Genomic DNA, 22,629 nt, shown 5'->3' with positions numbered 1-22,629 from the left:
ATGACAGGAAAGGAAAACTTTGAATATTGCATCTAGGTCCTGGGCTGCTATCTCTACCTTTTGGCCTCCTTTTCTCTCTCCTGGAGGGCAGAGTTCATATTTTATTTGTCTTAACACTGCTGTAAGCTGAATTATACTGGATGCTAAAAAAATCTGCTGAGTGAATGCATAAAATGAAATTGAAAATATTAAACTGGGGTGACTCGGTTAAGTGTCTGCCTTTGGTTCAGGTCATGATCTCAGGTTCCTGGGATTGAGCCCCACATCAGAGTCCCTGCTCAGTGGAGAGTCTGTTTCTCCTCCTTCTGTCTCTTCCCCATGCTCATGCTTTGTGTGTGTCCCTCTCTCTCAAATAAATAAATAAAATCTTTTAAAAATGAAAATATTGAATTCAAGTTCCTACTCCATTTTGATGAGTAGACATGAAAATAATGGTTATCCAACTCAGATTGGGATAAATACTATACTTTTGTTTATATGAAAAATCATTAGAATACTAGAGAGGAACAGTTCTTTCTGACCAGGAAAATGAAGAATGCCAAAGGTAAGATGAGTTTTTTAGAACGATTTAGGAAGACTGAAAAGACATCTTAAGTCACAAATAGACACCCAGAGGTGCAAAGACATTTGCATCTCCAGGGTACAGTGGTACAAAGCAGGAGAGATCGTGGGTACAGAGAGTGTAGCTAAAGGTTAGGTCAGAGCCTGTGGGCTGTCAGGATAAGGAGCTGGACTGTAACAGGAAGCCAGTGGGAAGCCACTGGAAGTTTCTGAGGAGAGAATGGACATGTACTTTGGGAAAACAAAGACACAAAGCTTTGGAAACAGAGTGAAGAATGGATCAAAAGCTTATAAAGAAATGGCAAGGTACTCACGCATTTTCTTAGGTGTTGCCCACCCTATGCCTATTCCTCTACTCCTGGTGGAATCTGGTTTATCATGCAGCAGTGGAGAGCTCTTGATTTTCAGAGAAGACTGAATTTCAAGCACCAGGGGATGAATCAAAATGGGTCAAAGCCAGTCATTGCTAATCTTTTGCCTTTGACTTGGGATTCATCAATCTTGAGGGAGCCATAATGAATGATTCAGGTCCATGTGATGGAAACAGAAGTGAACTGCACTGAGTTTATGAGTTTATGGTCAGGTTTTCACTTACCTGGTATATAGGGATAGGCTTACCTAGAATAGTCCTTTCTTACTTTGCCTTTCTTCTTCCTTTCCTAAGCAAGGATATAATATCTGCAAGTATACCCATCATCTTGGGACTATGTAATAGAAGGCCAGAGAATAAAACCCAACATAAAACCAAACTCAGAGAGGTCTCCCCAATCCTCTGGTTCTTCCAGTGGGGAAAGAGAACCAAAGTGAGACAACCAGCTGCCCCTAGTAATTGGGGTTACTCTGATCTTGCACCATGGGATTACAGGGGAATCTGTCTGACAGAGAAGGGGAAAGGGCTTGCAATAATTGACAAATGAATCCAAATAACAGAAAAAGACATAAAAAGCAAGACCAGGGGATCCCTGGGTGGCACAGCGGTTAGGCACCTGCCTTTGGCCCAGGGCGCGATCCTGGAGACCCGGGATCGAATCCCACGTAGGGCTCCCGGTGCATGGAGCCTGCTTCTCCCTCTGCCTATGTCTCTGCCTCTCTCTCTCTCTCTCTCTCTCTCTCTCTCTCTCTCTGACTACCATAAATAAATAAATAAAAAATTTAAAAAAAAAAAAAAAAAAAAAAGCAAGACCATCTTAGCAGACTGAGTTCATACTTGCAGTGCCCCAAGCAGTAATAATCCCAACTAGAGGTTTTGTTCATCTGTATAATTAAGTGGGGGCAGTATGGAGGGCACACTGACTTGGAACTCCGCAGGGTTTCATCTGCCTGATTTGGTTCCTCAAAGGAGGAATTTTGCCAGCCCTAGGGTTTGGTTTGCCCACACCCAGGCAAGGAGTTGAGTCATAGTCCCACCTGCTGTGGAGAGTGTCTTCCAGCTCCATCTTACCAGAAGGGCTAGAAATGACTCCTGGAAGGTAGTCGAAGTTACAAATTTCTAGTCATAATGTAAATATATAAGTACTAGGGATGTAAAAAAAAAAGTACTAGGGATGTAATGTATGACATGAAGACTAAAGCTAACACTGCTGCATGCTATACAGAAAGAGAATAAGTCCTAAGAGTTCTCATTACAAGAAAAAATTTTACCTTTTTCCTTTCTTCTGTTTTTATTGTATCTATAGGAGAAGATGGATGTTAGCTGAACCTATTACAGCAATCATTTCACAATATATGTAAATCACACCACCATGCTGTATGCCTTAAACTTATACAGTGATGTGTGTCAATTATTTCTCAATAAAACTGGAAAATAAGTTACAATTCCCAACTTATAAGAATTATCCTACCTAATAATGAAAATTTAGAAGCAATTCTGTCAAAGTTCAAAACAAACCCATGACTAAATATTAGAAAAAAATGAGCATTTTAAATGGCTAGAACAAGAGCAACATACAGAAATCAAAACCTTTTCTATATACCAATGTTAGCCAATTAGGCACTGAAAAAAATTAAAAGATTACATTAGCCAACATCAAAAAGAAATTCCTATAATTAACTAGGGATAACACAACAAAATGAGAGGATTTTTTTTTTTTTTGCTTTTTATTTTTGTTTGCAGAATGCAACCTTTACTGAAGAAAAATAAATGGATAGGAAGCTTATACTTTTAAGATGCCAAATCTCATATTTATAATAAATTCCATTCAATCCCAACAGAAGTTTTATGAAAGTTAACAGTTTCGAAAACTTTGAAGAATAAGGAAGAAATTCTAAGACAATTTTGATAAAGACCAAAGTGAATTCAGAAGTTTGTCCTACCTCATACCAAACATAAAAGCATTGTGATTAGAGCAGAGTGGTATAGGGGCCAACCTAATTACATAGACCATAGTGGAGGGCAGACAATGCGGGGACATGTTCCTATGTGTACATGTGTGCATAAGCATGAGAGAGAGAGAGAGAGAGAGAAAGAGAGAGAGAGAGAGGAGGAATAAAAGGAGACACGAAGAGAATTTGATTTATGATTGTGGTAGGTGCTGTTAATTTTCAATCTAATACCCATTCCCCTTGAGTTCACAGCAACTTGCTTTGTTCCTGGCTGCAATGTACTCAGCCCCATCTAATAAGTCATGATTGGTCTAAGCCAGTCAGGATAATTCTGATTTCTGCTTCACCAGCTTTTTTGCAGTTGAGTGTCCAGATAACCATTTTCCCCCCTTTCTACAAGCCCCAAACTGCAAAAAGAAATTTGCTGGGTTACTTTAAGTGAACATTGTGCTTTCCTAACAAAAGGGGCATGCAGGGAATTCTTTATTCTTCTCACCTTCAAGGAATGCAAAAGGGAAGCTGTGCCAGCCTGTGATCATGAGGGAAATGTAAAGAGAACTTGAGGGGTGCCTGGTTGGTTCAGTCAGTGGAGCATGGGACTCTAGATCTTGGGACTGTGAATTTGAGCCTCACATTGGGTATATAGATTACTTAAAACTAGAATCTTAAAAAAACAAAAAACAAAACAAAAGAAAGGTCCTTCTCTGACATCACCAAGCAGCCACCCAAGACTCCAGACTCTCTGATGAATGAAAAAAGAGATACCCTCAATGAAGCCCCTGCTGGTTAGTGTGCCTATCATTTGAGGCTGACAGCATAGCTATCTGATAGAATGATAAATGTGGGAAATTTCTCAAATTTGTGGAAATCCAGTGGGGAGAGAACAATACTATTACACTTGGAAAAAATAAAATTAGACTTCCTATATCATATCATTTACCAACAAATTCCCCACGAGTTAAATACATACAGATAAGAAATAAAACTATAAATGCACCAGAGAAAAGTGGAGGTGAATATGCTTATGACCTTGAGGTAGGAAAGTGCGCTAGAGGACCTGCTTGAGGTGGACCACATCTCGTTCCTCTTCCTCAGGGAACACATTTCCAGATTACATTCCTGATCCCCATGCAGTTGTGTGTGGTCATGTGACTAAGTTCTGGTTAATGACATGGACATGATGTGGGCCATTTCTAGGACTGACCTCAATCCCTCCACCCATGGATCTTCCACTTCTCTCTTTTCTTTCATTTGCTAGCTCACTAGAGAGGATTCCTAGGAGAGTCTGAGACCCTAGGGGGTGATGAAGCTACTGCATGGAAGTGTGAATCTGGGCTCTCCATGCTATACACATTGAGCTGACATGGCTAGAAATAAAGCTGTATCATTTCAAAGCACTGAGATTGGGGGAATGTTTGTTGTAGCATTTAGCCTGCCCTGACTAATATAGGAAGCCTTCTTAAGGCAAAATAGTTCATAAAAAAAATTTGATAAAACTAGTAATAGCAAAAACACAAAATCAATACACTTCTGGGATCCCTGGGTGGCGCAGTGGTTTGGCGCTTGCCTTTGGCCCAGGGCGCGATCCTGGAGACCCGGGATCGAATCCCACATCGGGCTCCGGGTGCATGGAGCCTGCTTCTCCCTCTGCCTGTGTTTCTGCCTGCCTATCTCTCTCTCTCTCTCTCTCTCTCTCTCTCTCTCTGTGACTATAATAAAATAAAAATTAAAAAAAAAATTAAAAAAAAAATTTAAAAAAATACACTTCTAAATGACAAAAATATCATAAAAAAGTCAAAATTATATAGCAGAAAAGGAGAAGATTCTGAAAAATACATAATAAATAAGGGGTTGGCATTCAGAATAGATGATGAACACTCCTAAATGATTAAAGACACATGGACCAATAGAAATCAGCAAATTATATTAATGTGTAATTTTAAAGAAACTCAAATGACCAATCAGCATGTGAAAGGATAATCAGCTCTAGTTAATAATAAGGGAAATACAAATAAAAGTATAATATAACCATGAACCATGCTTATTTACCCTTCACCCATACGACTGTCTCCCTTAAAAATTACATTTGAAAATATGATTCCTGGTGAGATGAATTCAGGACTGTTTTACACTATTGGAGGATATACTGAGCTAGCTGTGAGGTCAGCTGAGGACATTTTTTTTCAGTATCTAAATTTTTTTACATGTGCATATCCTGTAACTCTACAATTCTGCCTCTCAATATCTTCCCTAAAGTCGACCTTACTTATGTGCATAAAGAAGCATGTACAAAAATGTTCCTTGCAGCACAGCTGAGAATATAAAAAACAGTTGTTTATCAATAGGATGGTTGAATCAAGTATTGAGACATCTGGAACATGACCTATCATAGTTAAAATGGAAATTTCTATAAGACACATGAGAATATCCATGTATTACAGTGTAATTTACAACTGTTGAAAAGAAAAAGAATCTCATGTATAAAAATGTCTGAAGGAGGTACACCTGCTATGACTATAATGGCCTCTCAACCATGTGGGGCCTGGGAGGGAGTGGAGTGGGGTTTTCACTTTTAGTTTATGGCCTTTTAAGCTCTTTGCCCTTGTGTTCATGTAATACACTATATTTTAAGCATCATTTTCCACTGAAGCTATTGAATAAGATAAGCAAGCTATGAGAAGGGCCTGCACTAAACTATGGGAGCAGAAATGAACAGGAGAAGAATAGAAAGGTTCAGTTTGGTTGGACATGTGTTGAGAAGCAAAGGGGTTGAAATGTAGGACATAAACCCTACAGAAGGTAGAAGGCAGAGAAAGGTAAAAGTTTCGAATTTTGGCTCTGCCATTCCCTGCAAGTATGGTCTTTGGGAAGTCACTAAACTTTTTTGAATCTATTTTCTCATCTATACATGGGGAAGATACCACATCTTCTTTAGAATTTTATAAGGCTTAACAATATTAAAGAAAAATCTATCTACCTATCTATTCATGTATCCATCCATCTCTCCCTTCCTCTATTTATCTATCCATACCTCTGTCTATCTATCATCTATCTTTGCTCTGTCATGGTGATAGACACAGAGCAGAGCCTCAATGACTACTAGTTTATCTTCCCCTCTTTTTCTTTCCCCATTATACCTTTATTTCTCCTTTATTTTTTTAAAGATTTGTTTATTTATTTGAGAGAGAGCGAGCATGAGAGAGTGAGCACTGGGGGAGGGGCAGAAGGTGGCAGAGAGAATCTTGTGCAGACTCCGTGCTGAGCATGGAGCCTGACTCAGGCTTGATCTCACAACCCTGAGATCATGACCTGAAAGGAAACCAAGAGTTGGATGCTCAACTGAATAAGCTACCCAGGCACCCCCGCTTCTTCATTTCTATAGTCAATTGCTGTTACTGAGCTCTTGCTCTATGCCAGGTGCCAAAGATACAACCCCAAATCAGATATGGTCTCTGCTTTCAAGAATATTGAGGTTAGTTGCTTAAAAATATTAAAGAAGTAGTTACATGACACAGTGCTTAGTGTTATTGGAGACACAAGATGGCAGAAGCTCATGGGCAAGGAAGCTGTCCTACACTGGAGTGAAGGAGAGAAAGAAAGTGACTCTGAGGAAGCTATCGCTCATCAGAAAACCACTGTAGGTGGGGTGCCTGGGTGGTTCAGTCAGTTAGGCGTCTGCCTTCAGCTCAGGTCATGATCATAGAGTCCTGGGAGGGAGCCCCACATCAGCCTCCCTGCTCAGTGGGGAGACTACTTCTCCCTCTGTCTTTCCTTCCCTTGTGCCCACTCTCTCCCTCAAATAAATAAAATATTTAAAAAAAAGAAAGCCACTGTAGGACTAGGAGTTATGTAGGTCAAGAGGTAGAGGGCTGGTCTTTGTGTGGGTGGCGGGTGGAGGCAGTATGGACAAAGTCAGAAAGATAGAACAGGATGTGTACAAACCTGGAGGACAACAGGGCAAAGAAATATTTCAGAAACAAAACTGTAAGTTTATAAAATTCATACAAAAGAGACCAAGATAACCTAAATAAATGGCAAGATGTACTGTTTGCATGGATTGTAAAATACAGTACAGTTTAGATGTCAATCATTCTCATATTGATCTATGAATTCAATGCAATCCCAATCAACATTCCAGCAGGATTCTTTGTAGACATGGGCAAACTGTTTCTAAAATTTATACAGAAAGATAAAGGAGCTAGACTGGCCAAAAACAATTTTGAAAAAGAAGATCATGTTTGAAAAAAAAAAAAAGAAGATCATGTTTGAGGATTCACACTACCTAATTTAAATGCATTATAAACCTACACTGGTGAAGATAATAGGTATTGGACAAAGGTTAGACCTGTAGATCAACAGGATGGTAAAGAGAACAGCTTTTTCACAAGGGCACAAAAGCCATCCAATGAAGAAAATACCTTTTCAACAAATGGTTCTGAAAAAATGGACATCAACATGCCAAAAAAAAAAGAAAAAGGAAAAAAGAAAGAAAAGAAAAAGGAAAAGGAAAGAAAGGAAAAACAAAGAAACTCCTAATATCACATAATATATAAAAATAATTAAATATCACATAATACATATCACATAATATACATATCACATAATATATAAAAATAATTAGCTGTAAATGGATCATAGGCTACATAGGCATGTGTATTTAAGTATCCACCTGCTAGATGTGCATACTTATATGTGTGCATGTATATGTGTCCATGTAAATCTGTTCAAGTGTTCAGGAGTGAGTTTGTGTGTCTGTGTGTGTGAGCTTTTGTATATCAGTGTCTGACTGTGTGTGCATGTGTATATTTTGGGTGTGAGAGCAGAGACATGCACGTGTGCATCAGTGTGTGCATGTATATGTAAGTGCATGCGCAAGCTTGCATAACTGTGTGTGTGTGTGTGTATGTGTGTGTAAAGGGGTGAGGAAGGAAAAGCTAAGAAATATTTGGAGAAAAGTATCAGTGGGCAGTACACTTACACTCAGAAGTTTTCAGCATATTTATGGAAAGTGAAACAAAGGGAGCAGATGCCATAAATTTTTTCTATTAAAAGTTAATTAAATTTTATAAGTATAGGACAATTTCAGCTTAAAAGCTGAGTTTCATTTTATTTCATTTTATTTATTTTTTATAAGCTCATATTAGTTAAATATTTATACATGCTAATGACTGGTAAAATTCAGTGTGTTTTATCCATATGTCTATCTTTCCAAATGGGACAGGACAGTTTCTCTAGACAAACAAACAAACCCAAGAAAAAAGAAAAAATATATACCTATGGATGATGATGCTATATCCTAAATGACTCTGAAAACTTTAAGTAGATGATATTGAGATAAATGGATTTTTAAGATCTTATCCAGCTTTCTATAATTAATTATCTGGCAACTTTCAATAATTAATTATCTGACCCAAAGTGTTAATCTACTAATTGTTCTTCTTGAGTTACCTGGGTTTTAAACTTTAGTCAATAGAAACACCCGTCTTAAGATACAAATCCACACCAATATGCAAACAAAACTAGGATGATTTACTTCTATTCCATGGTTTTCATTGCTTTATCTTTGAAAAAGGATAGCAGTTCCTATTTTATGTGGTTGTGGTGGCGGTTATGTAACACTGTACTGGCTTCATAGTGAGTGCCAAAAAAGCTTAGGTATGGTTATTATTGTTATTATCTATTTATTTCTCTGCCAATATGTTTTTAAACTAATAACTTTGGAAAGCTAATAAAATCCCCTGGTGTACCACTCTTTCAGAAATTTGCTTTTGGTAGTTTTTATATCATATTAAAATAATTTATAATTTAAAATACGTTGTGTCTATACTGAAACAGATGCATATGAAGTTTACAGGATCAGCTGTTTGAGTCAAGAAAGAAAATGCCTTTTAAAGCAAAAAATATATATGTCCACACTCCCCTGAGGAAAGAACATTGAAACCAATTTCACTCAAACATTAAGCATTGCCTCGAGACTAAATGAGAAGCATTGCAGCTCTGGAGGAAACAGTCACAGCAAGTCTGAAGCAATTGATTTTCAACAAAAAATATTCTTTTACCATTGATCAAGAATAGAGTTTTTTTTTTTCTGAACTGCACACTGTTCCCACAAATAAACTGCTTCTGAGTTCAGCCCTCTAATCAACTGTCAAGGATGTAATCACAGCTGCTAGAAAAAGGGGAGCCAACATGGAACAGGAATCAAGAAAGGAAGACTATCTTTTTTTTTTTTTTAAAGATTTATTCCCTTATTTTTGAGAAAGAGAAAGAGAGAGAGAGATTGCATGAACAAGGGGAGGGGCAGAAGGAGGGAATCTTCAAGCAGACTCCCCACTGAGTGTGGAGCCTAATGCAGGGCTTGATATTAAGGATATTAAGATTAGTGACTTAACACAATTTTTTATGTCACAGTTTCTATGTTTAGGTATCAATCAGGGTGTGCCTAGCTGGGTTATCTTACTCCATCTCTCGTCTCTCATAGGTTGTAACCAAAATGTTGGCTAGGGCTGTAGTCTTGCATGAAGGCTTAACCAGGGAAGGATCGCCTTCCAACTTCACTCCTGTAGTTGTTGGAAGATTCATTCCTTGAGGGTCAATGAAATGAGAATCAATTTCTTGCCATATGGGGTTTTCCACTGGTGAGACTGCAAAATGACAGCTTGCTTCATCAGAGCAAGGGCATGAGAAGCATTAGAAAGAGCATGTGCATGAAGGAACTCCCAGCCTTTTGTATCCTGATTTTGGAAGTGGCAGTCCATCATGTCTGCTGTATCCTGTTTATTAAGTGCAATTCACTAGGTCCAGCCCCCACACAAGGACAAAAGACAACACAAGGATGTGGATGCCATGAGGCAGGAATGATTGGGAGCCATGTCAGAAGTTGCCTACCACAAATGCCCTTGTAGCATCTACACAAGGGCTCAAGTTCATTATGTAAGCCAAAAGGCAGCATCTTAAGATGGTGCTACATGATCAGCCGTAATGTATCAGCCATCTTATTTTCTTTTTTCTTTGGACGGGGAGGTAATTGCTATAGAAAGGTCTACTCTAAACCTGAAAAAAAAAATAAAAATGGTGATTGCTTGAATATTTGACATCCTGCTAAAACACTGACTTATTATAAGCCTGCTTGATCCTATTCTGAAACTCTTGAGAAGTGTCACAATTATTTATCCAACAATTAACAACTGATAAAGATGCAGAGGTTTTATAGCTCTGTAAAATTAAAGGCTAAACTGCAGAAATTGATAAATTATGATTTTTATTGCCCTCAGTTAAAACACTAACCCCAGATAAGAAATTATTTTATTGCTTTCTAGAGAGTCAGCTTAACTTAGCATTTTAGTCTATTTCTTTTCTAGTTGATTTTGTAAATTTTCGTTACTCAAATGTACTTAGAGCCAGATCATTTATCTTTTTGCTGGTTCCCTTATCAATGAGATAAATAAAATTTTGGTATATGCTAACAAATGATTTTTGTGTGAGAATTGGGCTTTGCGTGCTCTATGAATACCCACAAGATACAGAAGGAATTCAGCAAAGCACTGGAAAATGATCCGTATAGACACTGCTTCCCTGGCATTACCTTAACTGGCCAACCCACACGCACACATTTGTGGTGGCACAATGTCTGTGTGGATGGCAGGCCCCTCTGATCAAGATTCAGGAACTGCCCCTGAACATGTGAGCCCCTTAAGAATTGACATCTATTCTGTCTCACTGGGGATTGTGCCTCTTCACTGTGGCTCAGCACCTGGGCTTTGAGGAGGAAGTCCTAACGCTGAGTTCTGGTTACCAGGGTTTCCTGATTGGTGATGACAACGAGCCCACACTGAGGTCCACACACTATCTTGGGTCTACAGAAAAAGCCACACACAGACATGCCATCTGTGAAGGTACAGCCCACATGGGGGAATATGTTGACCCCAGGAAGGAAAGGTCCAGAATATGACATACTATACAGTTTAAAGTATCAAAACCACAATGGTGTCTCTAAACTCCTCTGAGAGACTCAGTCCACACAGATTCTTGGAAGGCCACAAAGAGACAAAGGACACAACCACATTCTAGAAGATTCCATGATTTGAAAGGTTGGGGTCACATGGAAGGGATGCAGAGGTATGGATGATGATGACAGGGCATCTGACCTTGGCAGGGAGATTGGATCCCGGCCTGAGTGAGCAGGGAAAGCCTGGGCTATGGATCTCAACCTGAGCCTTTTTTTTTTTTTTTTTTTTAACAAGACAAAAATACTTGTATTATAACAGACACCATACTGCAAGTGCATTTGAAATTAGCAATGCCTAACATTTTTTCCCTTGACATTTGTCTTCCAACGATTTCACAGTGCTTCAGGGTCAGTTGAAACAGGGGAAGAATCTCAGGCAAGAATCCTTCACATCATAATAGGACCATTGGTGATAATGTCTCTCAGTTCTTTCCAAATGCATAAAGATACATTTCCTGATGAGTGATTGAGCTTGGGGTCCAAGTCCCTGCTCCGCTGTGTCGGATATAGTTGGACACAAACTCGAGATTGTAAATAAACCCTCGTGTGTTTGCATGGGTGTCGGCTTCTTGGTGGTTTCTCAGATTCGCAATCTTGGGTACAACAGTCGTGTGTCCCAAGGAGAGCGGAGCTCCTGTCAGTGTGAACCCAGGCCAAGGTCCCCCTGAAGACTCCCCGCAGGTCCTGAGAAGGCTGTGGCTCATCAGCGTGGAGGTGTCTGGGCACCCTGGGGCACATTAAGTTTTTTCAAGGAGCCATCAGCGTGGAACACTTTTAAACAATCTACTTTCAAATTCTTAAATCCATATATATAATCTATCCTAATATTCATCTGTTGGTTAAGATGCCTGCCCTGCAGGTCCTTCTTTTCATTGCCCTACATCACTCTGGAGTGGAAACCTCCAGATGCCGCACAAAGGGATAGCCAATTGACTCCTCAGACCAAGTTTCTCCAGAAACCTGTCACCCATCTCATTAAGAGACTCTTTTCTGGGGACACCTGGGTGGCTCAGCGGTTGAGCATCTGCCTTTGGCGTAGGTCATGATTCTGGGATCCTGGGATTGAGTCCTGTGTTGGGCTCCCTGCAAGGAGCCTGCTTCTCCCTCTGCCTGTGTCTCTCCCTCTGTCTCTGTGTCTCTCATGAATAAATAAATAAAATCTTTAAAAAAATAGAGAGACTCTTCTATGATATATTTGGTATTTAATCATGCTGTTTCGATCATTTGTATACTAATCAATACTATAAATAATATTGGTAACAAGCCACAAGGAATATTTTAACATAATATATATATTATGCAAAAAATATGTGACAGAATAATTGGTGATTGTCTTTCTGTTTTTTTTCCTCAATGTCTTTCAAGTAGAAAATTATGATAAAGTTTTGTGGGGGGGATATGGAATTTCTGTTCCTATTTTTATATAAATTCAAGGAGGAAGCAAAATGGTGTAAACTTTCAAAGTAAGGGAAGAATCCACATATTTTGTATTTTGAATGGGTGGTCTTTATATTTCACTGTGTATATTTTTATTTATTTTAAAGATTTTATTTATTTGAGAGAAAGGAGAGAGAGGAAGGGAAGGAGGGAGGGAGGGATGGAGGGAGGAAGAGAGAGAATGAGTAGGGGGGAGGGGCAGAGGGAGATGGACAAGCAGACTCCCTGCTGAGTGGGGAGCTCGATGCAGGACTAGATCCCAGGACACCAAGATTACAAACTGAGCCAAAGGCAGAGGCAGACAACCTACTGAGCCACCCAGGCACCTCTGACTGTGTATATTTTTAATAAATGACAGATATGAATGAAAAATACAGTATACGGAATATAGTCAATAATATTTAATTGTAATAGCATTATATGGCAACAAATAGTAACTATATTTGGTGAGCCCTATGTAATGTATAGAATTATTGAATCACTCTGTTGTATATTTGAGACTAATATATTATATGGCCAAGGAAAGATGGCACAGGAAGAAGTGCAGGTGGGTCTGGTGTTAACTAGCCTGGTCACCTAGCTGGGAGGTAAGAGATAGCCAGTGGTGCAGGTCCATGGGCTCTAAGACCAATCACATTTCTCAGTGAGTCTCATGTACCTTTGGTAGGCACAATGAGCTTTAATTCTGGACACACAAAAAAACCATAAAAACCAGACCAAAAATAATAAATCACAGCTTTCAAGGCTTGACTCAGGGAATACAACCCAACCCCTACAAAATGACCTCAAGAGTAGTGCTATGCTATTTCACAATGCAGTTGTTCGCAGCGTGTGGGAGGACAGAGGAAAGGATGCTGAAAGTCACTGCTCACTATGAGCTATGCATCCCCCTAGGCCTTCATATTTACAACTATGATTTCTAGCATTCTCATAGGTGTCACAGCTCTGGGTACTTCTCATGAATTAACTCACTGTGTTCTCAACTGAGCCCTGTGTGGAGGATACCACCATCACTATCCCCATTTCAGAGATGAGGAAACTGAGGTCTACAGAGCTTATCCACACTTAGGCCCCAGCCAGGCTTTAGCGTAACCAGGAGTTGGCCCCAAGCTCTATGTATGGAAATCACATCGGCACATCCCTGGCAGTCCCAGTGGACAGGAAACCTCAGCTTCATCCTTGGGAGAAGAAGTTGGAGACATGTGGGTACAGTGGTGCCATGCTGAGCCCACCACTCACCCTCTTCCATCAGCAGCTCCCTCTGCTCAAGGAGAAAGTGTGGATTTAAATGTGTTTCCATTTAAAACAGTTCAAAGAAAACATCAGGACATTCAGAGGGACAGCCCCACATGGGCCTCATGGGCTTTGGCATTTGCTCTATGCAGCTCCTTTCTGTCACAACAATGGAGTGCGGACTCTGAGGGTAGGAACTGGTCTATGTGGAATCCCCAGCACTGAGTGCTGCTAGGTGCACCAATAGAAGGATGAGAGTAGAAGAGGGAGATGTCCTTCAAAACACAGTACCTGGAACCGAGGGAAACACCATCCCAAATTTGCCCTAGGAGGCCTCTCCAACAGGGACTGCTGTCCCCCATTGGGCAGATGGGAAACCATGGCCACCCGGCTAGAAAGCAGGACACGAATACCTGATCCCAGACCCTAGAACCAGAGAGACCATAGGCTAGGGCTTCATGTAGATGGGAGGACAAACCTGTCTCAACCAGCACACCCATCCTTTTGCTCCTTATTTGACAGCAATGAGCAGAGCATGGTTCCCCAGACAGACATCAGGCCCCAGGTTCTGCTGTCCTTCTAACAGCCTGGGTGTGCCACCTAGCCCCAGGACTGCTCCAGCACCCACATTCCATCTTTCCTGGTTACAGCACACTGTGTGTGGGTGTGACATGGAAAGACATATTGCCCTGATCACACCTGTCACAGAAAAACATGAGCTCCTGGGACCCAGGTGGGCAGTAGCTGCAGGAGCCCCAGGAACAGGGAAGGTAAGTAGGCATGAAGATGGAGACTCATCGACCTAACCAGAGCCACCAAGGAGGTCCCCCCATAAGGCCCAGGGCCTGAAGTCTTGGGGAGGGGCTTCTCTACAGGGGGCTTTTAGCCTTGGCTTCAAGCTATTTCCATGTCCATCTCCAGCACAAAGGTTAGGAGTATATTACTCACTCAAGACCAGATAACTCAGGTTTCCAAGTGGACAGAATTTCACAGAATACACTTTAAGAACAGAAAAAGGGCATCCCTGATATTTCCACCTACATATTTGAGTGACACCCAAGTGATTTCTTCTGTGTTTATGCAGAACTGCAGGTTTGATTTTTAACTGTTTCACTCAACCTGTAAACTATTATGTTGTTCCTGCACTGATGTCCCTTCCCTAGGGTGCTTATCAAGGGGATAAGAGATAGGCAGAGGATCCCTGGCATGTGAATGGCTAAAAGGGAGGAAAACAGGAGGAGGAGGTGGTGAACCTTCTGGGAAACTTTGGGTTGGTGTCCACGTAGAGGTGTTACTTCTGAGTCTATGGGGCCCATTCTCTGCCCTGGCTAACCTCAGGCTGCCTGGATTGGCATCACCCAGAAAGCAGGAGAGTAAGTGAAACCACAAGGCCATGCCTCAAATTCAGCCTGGCAAGCCATAAGCCAGGAAACATGCTAGATGCAGCATGCCTGTTGCCAGCAGCCCTTCTTTATGAGAGCCCTCATCCGCTTTCCAAAGTCATGGGGAAGAAATCTAGGCAAGTAAAATTTTCAGAGGAAGCATTTCTCAGATACTTTAGCTAAAAATGTTCTCCAAGGGCAATCTTTTTTTTTTCTTTTTTTTTTTTTTTAAGACTCAGCCTAATTCATGTCCATGTGTAGCTCATAAACTAACATGTCTATTCACAAGCTATTTTCTTGGTAGAATTTTCAAAACATTCTCAGAGAAGGTTCCAAGGCGATGGAGCTCAAATAACGCCATGGTGACCTGATCTAAATAGAAAGAAACCTAATAATCTTCAAACAATCAGTTGCTAGTGATTGAAAGGCAAAACTGCCAGCAGACTAGGGACCTAACCTAGGGAGATGTAGACCTAGCAAAGGGAAAGAGAAAAGCAACAGAGTGTTAGAAATAACCAGAATGGTGGAGGGGATGCCATTAGGAAGCTGTTCACTGAAGAATACTTCCTGTCATGACAATTTTGTTTCTCAATTCAACCTTCTAACTTGAGGAACTTAAAAATAGGACCACTCACATCCTGGGGAACCTCTGTCCTGTCATTCAGGTTTATCAGCATTTTTGCCAAAGGTCTTATTCAGCTTTCAGGGATTACAGAAGATCTCAGGAGTGAAGCAGCATCAGAGGCATTCAGCCTGTCCTCCTGTCGCTGGTAATAATGAATAGCTCATGTTGAGTGAGGCCAGCGGTGTGCTCCATCCTGACCAGACACCCAGTGCATTGGTTACTCTTTGCCTCCTCATTTTAATCATAAGAACACTGAGAGTTTATGAGATGAAATATTTGCTCAAGGTCACCCTGTTAGTGTGTGTCAGAGATGCGATGCATTCTAGACACTCATCCAGATGGTCTAATTTCAGAGTCCTTCTCTTGACTGTTTCAATATACTCCCTTGTGTGGCAGCTCACAACCATGGAAAAATGAAAAAATAATGAAAACATTCGACAGGGAAGGGAGACCATGGTGCTGATGAACTGATTAGTTAAAAATCATAATACAACCTTCAGTGGATGCTAAAGTGGGTGAAAATGAGCTAATAAGTAAGAATATTCACATGGTCTCAAAGTTCACCCTACCGATCACTTACTAATTACAAGGAATAAAATAATAGTAACTTTATAAAGGAGAGCTCTGGAAGAAACCACATTAGCCAGATGAACAAACTTGTCCTCACCAACACCAGGTCACAGTGATGTGCTGAACCCACTGATGTGGTGTAAACACACAAAATGTAAAAAAAAACCCAAAACAACCAAACAAAAACACACAAAATCCATGCCTGAACCTAAGCATGAAGAAACAGCCAGACAAATCCAGACTGCAAGACTCCCCTCAAAACAAATGGCTTAAGTTCTTCAAAAATGTCAAAATCACAAAAGATAAAAGTAAAAGCAGTGTTCTGCTTTGGATTTAAAGAGACATAACCTAATTCAGGGCATGATACTTAACTGAATGCTAGATAGGGGAACACAGCTATGAAGGGTATTTTGGGGACAACCAGACATATTTGAATAGGAACTATATTTTGGATGAGATTGTTATCAACATTACATTCCTCAGTGATAATGGTGTTACAGTTTTTTTTAAAGATTTTATTTATTTATTCATGAAAGACACATAGAGAGAGACAGAAACATAGGAAGAGGGAGGAGAAGCAGGCTCCCTGTGGGGAGCCTGATGCAGGACTTGAACCTAGGACCCTGGGATCATGTCCTGAGCTGAAGACAGATGCTTAGCCGCTGAGCCACCCAGGTGTTCCACAGTGTTACAGTTTTGAAGAAGAAAGGCAATGGATGAAGGAGATATTTGCCAAAGTATGTCATGATGTCTGCAACTTGTTTTTAAGTGATTCAGATAAAAACACTGAATACACACATACATAACACACATGAGTGCATATTCCATCTGTGTATGTGTGTGTCTATGTGGGTAAGGAACTGGCAAATCTGAGTAAAGAATATATGAGTGTTCACTTTCCATTTTTTAATAGATGTGAGATTTATCAAAATGAAAAGCAGATAAAAAATAGGTTGTTCACAAAGTCCGAAGGCAAAATAACTGCTATCCTATTAGTCAACTAGATAAAAACTGCATTTGGGACAAGAACTAGGAGGAAACATTAAAAAGGAAAATAATATGTCAAGGTGATAAGACTACTTTTGTTTAGATTACCCTTTCAATACTTTACAAATCAATCATGATAGCAACAGATGGTAACAGAGTTACTTGGTAAATTCTGTACTTGTGTAAATCAAATCACTTGCTGGTCTGTTCACCACATTTTTTTTTTATAATAATGTTTATCATTCTAAATGCAAATTCTAATGTAATATGAAACTCACTTCATAACTCCTTCTCAATGGATTTTTAGTGAATTAATAACACTATCTCTGGCTTTAGATCTGATTTTCAGGCAGTTTGCTCCAAGGACCACTACAAGGTCTGTTGCTAGAGGTGTTGACTGCAAATGCTCCTCTGACACAGTCACTAGAGACTCCATGAACATGAGACTTACTTTGCAGACACTGTGGTTCTATGGACGTGTGTGGCAGTCAGGCATCCAGGGCAACGCTGCACTGTCCCTGCTGGAAATGGCCCATATTTGCCCCAGTAGATGGTGTGAGACCACAACCCTTGAGAACTCTGGAAAATATAACAAGGATAAAAAACAATGTTTATATTTCATTAAAAGTGATAACTTAAAATTTAACTTTTAAGAATTTTTTTATATTTTAAGAATTGAATGTAAATACTTCAAATTTAAAAGTGATTTTAAATATTCAGTATGAACTTGAAATGGTCTTGATAGTGAATGCCACATCCCTGAATCTTCCTTCTTAACACCATCCCATCTTTTAATTTTTAAATAAACACAGGAATCTGGAGGTAAGTCAGGATAAATGGGAAAAGTCTCCTAAGTGGGGGACTGTGCGAAGTAACTGTGGGTTAGAATACACGAGATGCTCATGTGCTATGCTGATGTTCTAGGAGAAGTGCACACTTCTCAGAGGGACTCACAAACCAAAACTGCCTTCGGACATTTCATGAAAATATCAGGTAGGGTCTATGAGGAATCTAGGGGTTAGGAAGCTGTTCACAATCCCTACCTGGACCATGGACAATCTAAGCGATCATGGTGATGACGGCACTCAGTCCTGGCAGGGTGCACTGTGCTCCATATGGAGAGCAGGCTGTCATGCGCAGCACTGTGAATGGAGAGGGTCCTTGTGGACCACACCTCAGTCTAGGTGGGTACACCCTGCTCCATAGCATCTTGACTCTTGAGATCCACTCACTTATATGCAATGTGGAGTTTTCTTGCAGGCATCAGAACCCTAAGATATTCCTAAGCTAGGAACACTGTGACTTCACAGGTGACATGAGCAAACTGGGGTCACATCTGTAGACTCTACACAGACTGTAGCACATGGGGTACAGGAACCCCACTTTCCTACATGGTAACACTGAAGCTCTAGGTGCAGTCTGAGGATCCTGCCTGCATGTATGGGAATGTCTCTGGTGTGCTCCAAGGCCTGGAATGGTATGTCTTATTCCCATAGTTCCTAAGGATCCTGGGGGCTTCCCCTTTGACACCTCACACCCAGATAGAGAAATCATACATCTTCATAAGCATAGCTGCTTTACTTTCAACATTTCAAAGCTCACGTGATCACTCTCTCTTTTTTGGTGGTTCCTATCTTTTACTAACATATTTTGGTCTTGTGTATACTTTCCCACTTGAATTCCACTCTGTACTTGTCTTGTTGCTCCTCATTCTTTTTATTCTTTATTCTAAAATTGCTTGTAATAGTTTTGCTTATGCCTTTATATTTTTTATCTCTTTAGGCTGATTTTTTAATTTTCCAGCTGTATCTTAACTGATACCTTATAGGTAAAATTTAATCCTTACTCAATTTCAGAGTATCCATCCTTTAACTGGGGAATTTAACCCATTCCATTTTTATTTTTTGAGTAGTGTTAAGAATAGGGTAAGGAGATGGACTGGTATATGTGGACCTTTCCTGTCATCTATTTTAGTGCTTTCTACTTCTCAAATTTTATGGTGTTATTTTCTTTACTGACTTCAGTTGACTTGATTGATCTGATTTATTTTGTAATATTTTTTTAGAAGTTATATACCTTATCTTTCCTTCCAGTGCTTGTCTTAAATTTGTCACACACTTAAAATTGTTATTCACATATTTTTTTTATCCTGAGAATTGATGAACAGATATAACCTCTAATTTCCAAACTGGATAAGACCATTAGTTCAATGTAATTCCTTTCCCTTTCTTTGCTATCTGTTGCATTTTGTCTAAATCATTTAAAATACTCTTCATGCTTCTGGTTTCTTAGGGATCATTTCCTAACAATCGCCTTAAGCTTCACAGCTACACTGTTAATAATTACAACAACAAAATTGTGTTTCACTATTTGTTAATCACAGATAATTTACATATCTCTCATTTCTACTTTATTTAATTAACTTTTTATTTTACTACAGAGTTTTTAAGTGGCTCTTTCTTTCTTTCTTTTTTTTTTTGCAATAAAATGTGACCTTTACTGTTAAAAAATATTTTATGACATCTGACAAACTGTTTTCTTAATAGGAAGATTTATATTCACTTGATGAATTATAATAGCATAAACAATTTAATTTTGTGGAAGATATGAACCACAATATGTTCCAAATGAAAGAAATTTACTTTTATACCTATCTACATTTAAAAATAATAATAGATCATGTTTGCTTGTTTGTTTGTTTTTTAGGAAAAGAACTATTCACACCAATAGCATCCTCAAAAGGAACACTAGACTTATCTATTTAGAAAGAATATCTGTATACCTGTAGAAACATCCATGAATTTGCAATACTTGTATCTTTTTTTTTATAAATTTATTTTTTATTGGTGTTCAATTTGCCAACATATAGAATAACACCCAGTGCTCATCCCATCAAGTGCCCCCCTCAGTGCCCGTCACCCAGTCACCCCCACCCCCCCCACCTCCCCTTCCACCACCCCTAGTTTGTTTCCCAGAGTTAGGAGTCTCTCATGTTCTGTCTAAGTGGCTCTTTCAAAAATGGTTTCACAGATAATGTATTTTCTGAATTCTTAAGTATAAATGGAAAGAGACTAAATGCAAAAGAATGAGAATCAACAAAGTAATCTTGATAAAGAAGAGAAAAGTTGGAGATGTAATAATTCCTGATTTCAAAACTTACTACAAAGCCACAGGAATCTAAACACTGTGGTATGCACGTAAAGACAGACATATGAAGTTTCTATATGTAATAGAATGGAGAGTCGAGAAACAAACCCTCACATCTACAATCAAATGATTTTCACAAGAGTGCCAAGACTATTCAATGGAGGAAAGGACAATCTTTTCAACAAATGATGTTGGGAAAACTGGATATCTATATGGAAAAGAATGAAGTTGGGTCCTTACCTAGAACCATATATAAAAATTAACTGGAAAAAAAGAAAAATAAATAAAAATTAACTGGAAATGGACCAACAACCTACAAGTAAGGGCTAATACTATAAAACTCTTAGAAGAAAATCAGGAGAAAAACTTCATGATGTTGGATTTGGTAATGTTTTCTAGAGGATGACACCAAAGCACAAGTGACAAAATAACTGGACTTCATCAAAGTTAAAAACTTTGGTGCATCAAAAGATACCATTAACAGAAAAAGACAACATACAGAATAGGAGGACAAATTTGCAAATCATATATTTGATAAGGGATTAATTTCCAGAATATATAAAGAACTCCTACAACTCAGCATAAAACCCAAACAGCCCAGTTAAGCAGAAATAAGCAAAGGACATGAATACCTATTTCTCCAAAGAAGATATACAAATGGCTAATAAGCACATGGAAAGATGTTCCACATCACTAATCACTGGAGAAATGCAAACCAAAACCACAATGAGATACACCTTCACACACATTAGAATGGCTATTATAAAATTTTTTTAAAAAATCACAAATGTTGGTGGGCCTATACAAGGATTGGAAGGGACTCTGGGTATTGCTGAGGGGAAGGTAAAGTGGCCTCTAAGGAAAACAATATAGTGGTTCCTCAAAAAATTAAACATTGAATTATCTCATGATCTAGCAACTCCACTTCTGGGCATATGCCGACAAGAATGGAAAGTAGGACTTGAATAGATATTTGTATATCCATGTTCACAGTAGAATTATTCGCAATAGCCAAGTGTGATGGGATAGCCATATAAGGGATGGTTTTATTTCTTATCTTCCTGAGAGTTTTAAGAGAAATTTTCTTTCTAGGAAACGACTTTTAATTCACATGCTGATCATTAATTAGTTTGTCACTCAGGAAAGCACAAAAAAGCATGGAGGCCTCAGGACTGCTGGTATACAGTTTTGTTTCCAGTTTTCTAATGGAATCAAACTTATAACATGTCCTAGCTAAATTTTCTGGAAATCTGATTTTAGGAAAAGTCCATGACAACTTCTGTAAATAAAGGGAAGATTTTCTTTTAGTGCTATAAGATACCATAAATGCAAAATATGTCTATAATAAATTATGTAAAGGTGTGGTAGGCTAAAGTGCTTTTCAAAATGCAAGTTCCTCTAGAGGGAAATGCAAGAAAATTTCCAGTGATTTGAAAACAATACAGATCAGAAACACAATGCAGAGAGGGGACTGGCTATTAGCCAAAACAAAGGGAAGACCAATGCTTTGTGGGAACTATCCTCCTTGGAGAACAATAATTTCTAAAATAAAACAGCCATTTTAGTCCTGTATGTTGGTTTCCAAATGGTGAATTGTGGCTAGATTGCAGACACCATCATAATAAGGCTGGAAGTGCCTTTCATGACGCCCCCCGACTACAGACAGAGGGCCTGGGAATGTGCTTGGAAACCCAGGACACACCACGTTTGGAAGCTTCTAGGTAAAAGCCTAGAATAACTCCCACATTAAAGCAGAAAGACGCTGTCCCTGCTAGATTATCCTCCCCTTGCCCCATCTCTACTCTGTTGCAGAGTCCACTGAAAAGTATGTGGGATGACCTGGGATTGGTACCAGCCAAGTCCCCTGCTGGTGTGCAGTCCTAGGAAGCCATTTCAACCCTGCTTCATCCATTACCATGGAGCCCAGACTGTTCCAAGGCTCCTGGTGAAGACTGACAGGGACAGACCTCTGAAATGCTCTAGGGACTTGAAGGGGCTCACAACTGTAAGGGGACATTATTCTAAGATAAAAAACAGGCAAATAGGGAGCTAAAGATGAAAGCCAGATATACCCCAGGTTTAGCTGCTAAGAAGCAGCAGGTACAAAATGGGTAGCAATCACCATTTTGGGTAGCGAATGCTGGCAGCTGTCCAGGGGCTGCCCGAGAGATCCAGCATGGACCCAGGTAAGTGTGTGAATGGCTCACGATGCACAGGAGCTCTCTCTGGCATTTTCTTGAGAGAAAACCCAGACCCTGGGCTTCCCACTCCTTCTCTTGTGTCCAACACCACCTAGATTTTGTTGTATTTTTAAATCTGTTTTTCCCCCCTACCTAACCCAATGTTCCTGTCCCTTC

At 39.6% G+C, this 22,629-nt stretch overlaps 1 protein-coding gene across 3 annotated transcripts in view; it reads right to left on the bottom strand.

The window, feature by feature from the left end:
- The window catches only part of OTUD7A (OTU deubiquitinase 7A), a 380,270-nt gene that overhangs the window by 179,839 nt on the left and 177,802 nt on the right, over positions 1-22,629 (bottom strand). For all 3 annotated transcript variants that reach the window (XM_041753205.1, XM_041753204.1, XM_041753206.1), the window contains exon 2: positions 17,577-17,704. The gene's annotated coding sequence lies outside the window, so the exon portion shown is untranslated. The remainder of the gene's footprint in view (positions 1-17,576; positions 17,705-22,629) is intronic.

This window comes from Vulpes lagopus, chromosome 4, assembly GCF_018345385.1.
Source record: "Vulpes lagopus strain Blue_001 chromosome 4, ASM1834538v1, whole genome shotgun sequence".
Classification (NCBI taxonomy): Eukaryota; Metazoa; Chordata; class Mammalia; order Carnivora; family Canidae; genus Vulpes; species Vulpes lagopus.
This window is presented reverse-complemented; position numbering and strand designations above follow the sequence as displayed.